The sequence below is a fragment of the Aphis gossypii genome, chromosome 1 (genome assembly GCF_020184175.1).
Source record: "Aphis gossypii isolate Hap1 chromosome 1, ASM2018417v2, whole genome shotgun sequence".
In the NCBI taxonomy this organism is placed as follows: Eukaryota; Metazoa; Arthropoda; class Insecta; order Hemiptera; family Aphididae; genus Aphis; species Aphis gossypii.
In genome coordinates this window covers 39,099,910-39,111,896 of record NC_065530.1, presented here as the reverse complement: position 1 = coordinate 39,111,896, position 11,987 = coordinate 39,099,910, and the positions used below count along the sequence as shown (strand labels likewise).

General features: G+C 26.9%; 1 long non-coding RNA gene across 4 annotated transcripts; it reads left to right on the top strand.

The window, feature by feature from the left end:
- The first annotated feature begins 1,985 nt into the window (after positions 1-1,985).
- On the top strand, positions 1,986-9,777 carry LOC126555936 (uncharacterized). Of its 4 annotated transcripts, none has more exons than XR_007607023.1 (3): positions 1,986-2,074; positions 2,152-2,296; positions 8,679-9,777. It is a non-coding gene; the product is annotated as an uncharacterized LOC126555936 (long non-coding RNA). The 4 variants fall into 4 exon arrangements; XR_007607024.1 differs by having other exon boundaries at positions 2,152-2,325; XR_007607022.1 differs by lacking the exon at positions 8,679-9,777 and adding an exon at positions 2,724-2,966.
- The last annotated feature ends 2,210 nt before the right edge of the window (positions 9,778-11,987 follow it).

Here is an 11,987-nt window from a genome sequence, read left to right as displayed (position 1 = left end):
TATAAAATATTCACGATAAAAGTTTTCAAATCGTATTACATGCGCAATGAATGGAAGCGAAAGATGATTTCAAAGATAATTTTACTGAGATAACAATTTGTTGCCTTGTTTGAGTATCTGACTGACAAAGCTACATTGAAATTCATACGTCATACCAACAGCGTGCTAAATGAAAACAAATATTTAAATTATTTAAAAACCTATATAACAGCGTATACTAGTACTAAGTTGTTGGTGTTAGAACAACAAATGAAGTTTTATATGAATATTATTTGTAATACAAAGACATTGGGATTGAAAATCCGATTTGAAAGATGAATATTTTTCTTTTCATTTATATGTCCGTTTATAAAGCGTAAGTATAAGTTGAAAATCCCATATATGAATACATAAATGGAATATTAAATTAGAAATTTAATCACAAAAAAAAAAATAACTTAGAGAAGTTTTAAAAGTAATAATAATTATACTATGGAATTTATTTGTATAGATTTATATTTTAAAAAGTAAAAATAGTAATATGTCATAATGTTAATAGGTAAAGGCGATATGTGTGTAACAACTAATAAATGTGTTAAGGCGGCATGTACAGCGGTGCCAGAGTGGAGAGGAGAAAGGAATTTTTGTTTGATTGACAATGATGTACATTGTACAGAGTGGTAAATAGTGTGTTTCGTACAATATAAATCGTTCTTTCTACTGATCGCAGTGATGGCAGTGGTAGCACGATTCGCTTTATGAATAAACCATACAAACGCCAAATCGGTTTAGTTCCGCCAGAGAATTTTATTATTATTTCAAGACCTTTAACCGGGCATTAATTTTAATTTTTAATTTTATATACTATTACAATAATCTATATAACCTAAAAAATATGCATATTATACTCGCATATAAGTATACGTGTGTGTGTATCGTGAATGTATGTACACGTGCCGAAGTCAACCTTTCGAAAACTATAAACACACACGTAGGCAAACTGCTCAAAGTCCACATCGATCGATTGCTTTTCCAATTACTCTCTTTTCGCCTACCGCCGCACGCCGCCGCGTGCACCTATTGACCAGAAACTATAAATCTTGTTACGTTTTAGACGTGATGCATTTGAAAAATAGTGAAACCAAGGTGTGCCACCGCCCGTGTACAAACCATATTCGAATTTCCCCAGGGAACGATGGAAGTTTGACTTCCAAGCTTAATCTCCTCTCCTTTATCCAACCTATATTTTTCTACAATAGTTTAAAAAACATAACAAAACCCTAAATATAAAAAAAAATTTTTTGAAACTTACTGAAATGATTTAATAATAATTGAACACTAATTATTTTGATAAGTAGATACTTACTGCAATTCTTTAAATCACACCACCACGAGTTATTAAATTTTTTTTATCTGTTAATCGCATATGACATGAAAAAATTAAGACATAATTAAAAAAATAATTGTTACTTCTTATTGGTATTGTTATAAGTTGGAGTTATTAAAACAAATATAAAGTTGTTTAAAAAAAATTAATAATATTATTCCTACTTATAAATTCTTAAAATATTATATATTATTCCATCAACACGTTTCAAAAAAGTTTAAAATTAAATATAAAACATTATCATGTACTTAAACCTAATAGTATTTTAAAACAAACACTTTTAATGGTCATAAACCCTAGGAAGTCATAAAAATTAATTTTCCCCTACATAGTTGAATTTAGTAGGTAGGTATACACATAATGTATAATATTTTATAAAACTGAAAAGCAGCTTTAAAATTCATTGTTTAATTATTGGTCAATCAAATGTTTTATTTTTTTTTAATAACTTAAATGATATTATTAATTTGATTATCAGATATTATAATACTTATAATACAAAAATCGTTATTAATACTAATTACTAATCAAATATTGCCATATTGGCCACTAATAATATATGGATGTATCAGTATGGGTGTTTTGAAATTAATATTTTTATTATTTAAAATAATAATTACGTCGGCCAATGTCTTAAATAAGTAGGTACTGCGGAGTAATGAGTAAAATTCGGTTGATAAACCTTATTAAAATATTTAAGGCTCTCGGGTATTAAAAACTATACAGCTAATATATTATTATTTCATTGTAAGTATCAAAATTTAATCATTTTTATAAAATTATAGCTGTGGAGTGTACAGATAAACTCTACTTAACCAGTAATTGGCAAGTTGACAAGACTCAAAATGACAGCAAAGTAGTGCGATACATATACAAGACACTAAGACAGATGTTACGGTATCGCGGTGATGTCGGAGAAACGATAACAAGGTGATTGGCCAAACGATTTTATGTGGAATGTTTGTATAGTTATTACTTATTATTTATCATCTATATAGGTATTTAAGTAGTTAAGTACTAAGCCATGCACTATAATTGAGTGTATACCATAATGGGTAAACGTATTGTTACATTTCTTAAAACACAAAAATTAAAATATTAATTTGCACGATGAAGATCTTAAGGCCATAACTTACTAACGATAAAATAAAATTTTACTTTTATTTGATTTATTAATACACTGTAAATATATTAAATATACAACCAAATCTTTTTAAACGTCTATCATGGTGTATATTACAACTACTGATAGTTACACATATTATTATAAATGTATGTGTGTATATTGTATAAGACATTATAATAGATTAAGGAACAGTTTACGCTTTGTAATCTTACAACTGACCGGAATCAATAGGTCAATCGTTCGAGCAATATAAATTACATTTCAACTTACCACGCTACCACTGTTGTTGCACTGCGGGCAATAATTTTTTCTCATGGTCGTAAAAAATGGCATACCGTCGTTATATGTGTGCTACTCGTGGTCTCGTGTTTTCAAATGATGTCCATTAAAACCGTACGGATTTATTGTCAAGATACAATAATAAAATATTTTACGCGACAACTGTTCTTCTTTCTTATTTTCTTATTGCATCAATTGTCTGAAAAAAAAAAGGTTTATATTTAATAAACATATTTATCTAATAAAAAAATTATTATGTATATATGTATGATTTGTTTTTTTTTCATTTCAAGTATGATAAATAAATAAGCTTTTATACCTAATTAAATACTCATTATGCGTGGTTCTAAAATATAAAATAAGTTCATATTGTTCAATTAGATAATTTGATTATTTTTTTAACTTTTATTTAAGATACATTTGTATAAATTTACTTAATTGAAGTAAAAGACCAATTTAAATGAAATTGATTATTATTTTTTTCTTTTAATAAAGTTGTTTTGAAACCTTTGTAGTCAACGTTTGAATAAAAAAACATAACGTGGTAGAGCATAAGGCGTCCAAATAATTTTAAAACTTTTTGTTCTGAGATTAGTAAAAACTTAGAAATTATAAACTTGTTTTAAACTTTAATATGAAAACTAAAAAGTCAGTTGTACTTTTACAATTTATAACTTAAAACAATCATTACCTTTATAAACGTTTAACAGTTTGTTTATATGATTAATGAAGGTATAACAATAATTTCAATATGTTAATTATACTAACATTTATGTCATCGCCAGAAGAAAACAAACCTAATCTAAAAGCAAAATTGTTAAATTTTATTATTTAGAAATAACAAATCATTATTTTTGTTAAATATTTAAATATAGGTAGGAAATAGGTAAAGCCTTGCACCCGAATCAATTCGAACCCGTAACACCCCTAAAAACCTTTAAAAAATCAAACACCCAAAACCCATATAACCCGAATGATTTTTTTTCAAAACACCAGAATTATCCAAAATCCGAATAAAACATTCTGGTTACCCCAAAACCTGAATAATTTTGTTTTCTGCAGTCTTCGTGTGATGTATCATTTCGTTATGTATTTCTTGTGATTAGTTCGATTTTTTAGATGTTTAAGGTTTGACAATACTATTATAACGGGAAACATTTTACAATTAATTATACGTAAATTCAATAAATATTGACAAAGACTCTAATCGAATTGTCCACAATAAAATAAATATTTACTTAATTAATATACCATTGTCTTAGTTATTTTAGTTTCTAGAAATGTTTCTTAGAAAAATATAACTTATGTATACTTTACGTATCAGGTTAAAACAAAATATATCTAGTATCAATCGCATACCTACTTGGTGTAAAAAAAACTTTGTTACAACCACATATTAAGATATAACCGCTTGCTTGGTTATAATCACATTTTATTTTATGTTCCTAATTGAAAATGATCACAATATTATAGATGTTTACATTATATTTCTCCATCTTTATTAAGTGATACAGGCATTTAATGTGTGTTATTAAATACTAATTGATATTTAGAATTCGTTTAAAGAAAATATTTTATATTTTGAAATGATATTCAGTTTAGTTATGCCCTTACACACGCCTGTTATGTGATTGAAAAATATAATGTAATATCAATTACCCATTGACGCTGTACTAGTTTCTTCCATAAACTAAACTTATTTTTTAAAATACTGATTTATTAGCATGATTTATATATGAAATATAATACCTGATCATAAACGCTTTCAGATAATTCTTTATGTACAATTTCGTCACAACACTCACAACACTCCTGTTATTGTTATTATTTTGTACGTTTTAATAATGCGTTTTAAAACGTACAACTATATATTACTAGTATGTTAACACAACACATTTTGTAGAACTAACTATAATTTTAATTAATACAGTTTTTGACAAATGCAAAAATCTGAATTAAAGAGAAAACTATTGTCAATGATTATATAAAGCTCAGATTTCATTACAAGATTATTTTTTCGGGCTGCTCAATAACAATTATAATATATTTACTAATGAGTAAAATGAATTTTTTACTTTTAAATTTTGAATTTATTTTTCAATAAATTTACAAACTATAATTAAATTACAGATTATTAAATATCCCAATAACTTCTTAATTATAAATTATATAATACTTGGTGCGAAGTACTTACATACTTATTACACGTATGTTTAGTGTTTACACTTATAGAAATTATTAATCAAGTTTAACACGCACGTCGCATTAACACATGTTTAAACTATTATAATTTAATTCTAAATTCTGTATAAGTATTCTAATTTCTAAATTATCAATTATACATTGAAATAATTAGAATTTATAGTAAATTGTAAAATACTAAAAACGTATATACTGACCATATTATAAACATTATGCGAAATACAATTTTTTTTAAACTAAATTATTCAGAAATATTTCAATATATTTAATGACTACATTATTATAAAGACAAATTATTTTCCCAATATAAATTTACAATATAAACACTGTTCTCCAGTACTTGTATACATTATTAAAACGGTTCTTTAACACGCTTTTAAGCTACTTACGAGTAGGTACATATCTTGGTATAAAAATAATCATGAATAATAAAAACAAGACAACGTGAAAATTTAATATTGGGATGCAAAATAAATATTTAATTTGTTCAAATCGTTTAAAATTTAAATATCTTGAAAAATACAAATTCATTATCTACAAAATAAGACTTGAAATTTACGACTGGACAATTGCATTCAATATGTATGTTAAACCGGACATTTGTACTATGACTTTTATGAAATGTTTATGTATTGTCAACGGTGATATCGATTAGCCGGAATCGCTTTGAAAGTTCTATTCCACTGTTTTTACAGCTATTAATACTATATAGATACCAACCTACTTTTGAAGTGCCTTTTCACAGAACTGCAGACAGTATAGCAATTATAGTACATTGCTCCTTTAAGCTCTGTGAACTATAACCAAAAGAATTTTTATTCATTTAGTGATTCATTCTCTATGCTCTAAAGCTACTCTAACTTCTAACAATATTTCAAGTTTATCTGCGTATAATATTTTTAATTTTATTTTAAGTAACTGTAATTTGTATTCATATCTACATTGAATGATTTATTCAGTAAAATGGATACTGTAGATAGGAATAATAGACAAATAAAAAAATGTCTTATGTAAGTTCCTAAATTTTTGATAACAAAAACGTTAAAAATAATATAGATTGACTGAAATCGAATGAAACTAAAATGAAAGGAATTAAACAAAAACCTTCACCGACTTCATCCAATATATATAATTTCTCTATATACTTGTATAAAGTTTTTACCGAAACCGACAACCCATAAAAATTGTTTCGATCAGTGTGAGTACACTGGTTAAAACAACAATTGTTTATATTGTTTTGAGTTATAATATAATATGTTTGGTTTATTTCATGTTATAATTATTTAATAATACAATTTAAATCATGTAATTATAAGTAGTATACTTATTATACTTTAAGTTTTATTCAAGAATTCTTTGTTAAATCCAGAACTATAATCAAAACGCAATACAACGTCTATTAATTAATTTTTTTCTTTAAGTAATTAAACTCGTGGCTATATATTTTATACTTTACAGTAATAAGTTTTTAGTTATTACATAATATATAAGTGTATAAAAAAAAAATATATATATAAGTACTTTGTAGTAATGTACTTACAACTGTATAGGTATTTTTAAGTATTAAATAAAATATCCAATTTTAACTGCTATATTTATCAGCTGGTAAATAAATGAAGTGTGTAGAAAATTAGTGCTAAATAAAATTATCACACGTGATAAAAACTGTGCCAGTGTTGCGTTTGTAAAGTCTTGGCATTGAATCAAAAATACGGAAAACAAAACTCATAGGTATAGGTATAGGTTGAATATACAATCGAATGATTACGTGTAAAAAAATCTCAGTGAATGTCTTGTATGACAACATTTTTTTTTCGTATCACTTTGACGTATAATGTATATAATAATATGTGTAGTTTGATGCGTACCTATATAATATGTGTTGTACTGTTGTTGTGTATAGACACACAAAATCCTCAAGGACACTTATACTGACTATATATTATATATACCTGAAATGCTCAATAAACGTCATGCCTGACGGTTTTAGCGGTGTATGTTAAAACCTCACAATTATTGAACGTGTTTTATAAGTAGGTACTCGTATTTTCTGATTTTTATATTATCCGAAAGCAGTAACAAATATGTTAATGGGCTATTCAACGATTGACAATATTATATTTTTGATTTAAATATATATACTTTTTTTACCAATTGATAAACAATATTTTTTAATAAATTCTATGCAAGGAAAATAATTATTTTTAATAAAATATATATGTTCTAATTTAATTTAAAAATATTAAAATTGCTATATGGCACCAGAATGTTGCTCTGGAAAAAATAAAATATTACATAAATTCAATCTAAGTTAAATTAAATACTTTAAGAATCCTATAAAATTCAATTTATTGATATTACTTTATGTATGTTAATATCTATACTCAAGGGCTTATTTAATAGATTGGTGCGTTTGAGTCCTAAATGGGCAAATCAATATATATTCAAGCACCCTCTTCAGTATGGTTAAGGTGCCTATAACTCATATTAAAAAAAAAAAAACAGATTTTACATTTTACATTTTTACTAACACTATTTATTTTGTATTGCTTATAATATTTATATTGTACGTATGTTTAGATGATATTTATTGAGTATAAAAAAGTTTAAAAAATACGGTTTAATTATTCAAACGTATAGGCTGTTTTAGCTGTATTACTTCATAAGCAGTGAATAATATCTAGTATCCACTAAGGTTACAATTGATAAAGTAAATCATCTACTTATACTCACAAGTCGCAATAGGGAAAAGCGTTTGTGTTGACGTTTTAACATTTTATACATAGAATGTATTAGTAGGTAGGTATAAGACTGCTAAATATATTTACTTGCGTAAAATATGTGTAATGTTCGCAAGATTAATATGAAATATCTTTTTTAACAGCATACGTACATAGTTTGATATATTATATCTCCTCAGTTCTTATAAGTAAAGTAATAACTTAAATGGATCAGTGTATTTCTGAAAACTAAATAATATTTTATTTAATAACGCTACCCTTCTTTTTATACATTTAATTCTAGTTTTTGCAATCAAAGTTGATAAATTTATAGAATTTCCCAGAAACTCTAAAATGTTTACGAAATAATTTTCTTTGTTATGAAAAATATTATTTCATTAATGCAGAAAATATTATAAATCCGATGAATAGGTTAGTATGCCGTACCTTATTTAAAGAATAATACTTAATGCCTTGTACAAATAGTTAATATTGTATTACCTGTATAAATGGTTAAAATAAATGACAACAAATAATAAGTTAAAAAATAATTAATTGTACAAAATAGTGCAGAATTTAGTAATATTTTGTAGCTGTACAATTGTGAAATAGGACATACATGCATATGATATTATATTATTATTATTTATTAATTATTAATATCGATAACGAAAAACTTTAACTAATATACATTATCATGAAATACTCTATACGGGAATGCACATTTTATCTTGTATGACGTACTGAGTACCTACTCAAACCCAAGTATTGAAGTATGCACATAATATGTACCAATATTAATTGTATTATTACCAAGTATTTCAGTAAAATGATATTAAATTATTGTAACATAAAAATCCATCTTGAAATTTAAATTCTACATAAATTATTACTATAAAAGAAAACATTTTTATTTTAACATACAATATTATATGTTATCTATAAAAGTTTTACCATTGCAAAATGAATTTTTTTTTTTTTTCAGAGAGAAAGACGAGCTCAAGGTTTTTAATTCCTACTACTTTAATATATTGTTAACAGAGTCGAGTATAATTATACCAGCTCTCGATTAGCAGCTATTGAAGTGAAAAATGGCTTAAACATTTAACAGGTTAAAGAACGACAGGAGTTCAAAAAGCGTACTAAATTTCAGTTCTCTGGTATCAATAAATAAGTTATATTTGAAATCATCCCATCATCGTATGGATGAGTATAATATATATATATATATATATATATATATATATACGAACACGCATTTAATATACACGGGTACAATACAACTAAATTAGACAATATTGTTGTTAACGCAGTTTGGATTGATGAAGTCAACCTGTCAAAAGACAAGGCAATATAGAAACGCGTTCTAGAAACAATAGATTTAATATTATATATTATAAATAATATAATATAATATACACACACAGTACGTTTTAAAAAATAAAAATACGATTCGCACTGTTTAAAATCTCGTATATTATAATACGAAATGTACACTATACGACGCAGCATCAGTGCCAGCGTGTGTACCACCACGATATTAGCGGTAATGAATAAATAATGGAGATTGTTATTTGGAGGTATTAGTCAATTGGTATATTCTATAATAGTATTATACAGTATATAGAGAGGCAGTAGCGTGCGCTTGTGGACACACACAACTCGTTTCGATACGGTCGCTCGGCTAATTTTAAACGGATGTACAAACACAGTGCATACCGTTCGCCGCCGCTGCCATCCCGCCACTACCGTCTGCCACTGTTCTAAACTGTACACGGGTACACATACACATACGAGACAAACACGCAATATGAACCCGTTGTTGTAAGCGTGGAAAATATGAAATTAACCACTATATTATAATACACCTCCGCTGCCGTTTCATTTCGGAAATTAAAAGTTGCAGGTTAAATTAACATTAGCAACAAAATTCACGAAAAGTTTATTTTTTAGGCGGGTATACGCCATACAGGCGACGATATTTTGGGGTCAAACAAAATAACACAATATTCTGCTGAGTCTAATATTTTCGGAAATGTCGTAATAACGTTTAATAAAAACTTTTAATCGATGGATATAATAATATTGTCTGCAGTATTTTAACAACATTAATGTATTTTTTATTGGAAAGTACTATTAAAAATGGTTGTTAATATTAAATTCTATTTATCGTTCAATGCGATTATCGAAATTTAATAATCGTGTCAATGCGTCGTGTGATGTATATAATATGATGTACCTAACCAAAAATTTAATCTTTATAATAATAAATTCTATAATATTTTTAAACATTAATTTTTCATTACTGTTTTTTTTCTTTCTCTTTTTTTTTTAGCGATGATTATGATCGTATAAATATTTTTTAGTTCACCTCGCGCATTATATATACTATTTGTTACCATTGTTAATATATAACCATACATCATGTTTGTGTTTGAACAATTGTGATTAAAAGTTGTACATACTTATGTGAAAAGTGAAAAATAAATTAATAAAATATTGTTTTGTTATTCATTATAATACTCATTACACACTAAGAACTATAATAAGTAGTATAATATAATAAACCTTAAATTGTACCTATTCAAAAATGGAAATATGTATGTGTACGCAGGGGTGTATATAGGAGCGTAGGTATACTCATAAGTCATAACAATAATTATAAAGAAAATCGTTTGCATGAAAAATTATAAATTTAACAAGTATGCACCAATGAATGGTGGACAATGAGTATATTATTTTATTATTTGTTTTAAATTCTATGGTTACCGGTGATCCGCGATACCACCATACCAACATTCGAAAACTATACAATGTAATCATAAATAAAGTTGTTGTGTGTTGTCTGCATATTACAAAGTTTTACAGTGGATATAAATAAATTTAAAACATTCACAGGTTATGTGAACAATTTTAATATTATTCTTATTAACGATGAGTTGTTCGATAACTAACGAATAAAAAATAGGTATTTATTTTTTTTTATTAATTTAAACTCAGTGAGAAAAATTTTTTAGAAATACATTTTAGAAGAATTTGTAGTAACCTACACTCAAAACATTAGGTATTTAATAATAAACACTATTTATTCGACGATCGTTATAGTTCACGCACGTCGATGGTCGATGGATGGAGACATTATAGGATTTGACGAATTTCTTATAAAATATTATATTATAATATATCAACACGGTTATCGGCATTTCTCGGTGGATTCCGTACATAGTTGATAGTATGCGCTGCTGTAGTGTCGTGTATAGTATAAGTATTCCTGCAAGCCTATATTATAATGTCTTAAGTATATATACCTGCCTATAATATACAGCGGCCATTGAATGTTGTGCGCCCAGCGGGACGTATATACCAATCGAGCCGAAAGGAATTCGGATGGGTCAATTTTTAGGCCAACCGCCTCAAAATGAATAATAACAATGCATAAGTAATAACTAATAACCATAATAAGTAATAGCCTGCACGGTAATGGTATGACGTGACATTCTGAAATGTTTTCTGTTAAAAATAATATAAGCGAACGGATAGTTACATATATTATATTGTATATCTATAAAACGTTATAAAATACAATATTATGTGTTATGTTATATAGTGACGATGACTAACCATCAGACGCCATTGAGCGAAATCATTTTTTATATTTTTACATATTTTAATAATTACATAAGTGTATTTAAATGAAATGTTTACTCAATAATGTTTCTCAAACGTATGTTTTATTCCCATTTTAAAACTTTTTTTTTTTTTTAATCGGATCGCCATGTGCGCTCGATTATATACTCAGATATTATTATAAATTTCCGACACGCCAGTGTACAATAATATAGTATATATGGGGGATAAGACCCGCCGCACAAGAGCCACAGGAGTTGGGCGATTTTTTTTCAGTTCTCTTGCAGTATATATATAAGTACGGAGGATCATTTCTCGAAGTATCTGCGTAATATTATAAAGCGTTACCGAGCTCAACGATATCACCCACACACACACGAAACGTGACAATGTGACATCACGCTGTATAATACATTATATTATATAGGTACCTCCATTATACCGCTGACAATCGTCGTCGTTTATACTTTATACATCATACATACATAGACGGATCGGTCGGTCGTCCGTGTTATACAATAATATTATATATTATTATTATTATTAAGGTCGCCCGAATGCCTCGGTCGAGACGGCAATGGCAATATTATATTATTTTCAACTGTGACCCACACAGCAGCTTCTCCGAGTTTTCGAGAGAACCAGACGTCGTAGTCGTCGTCGTCCG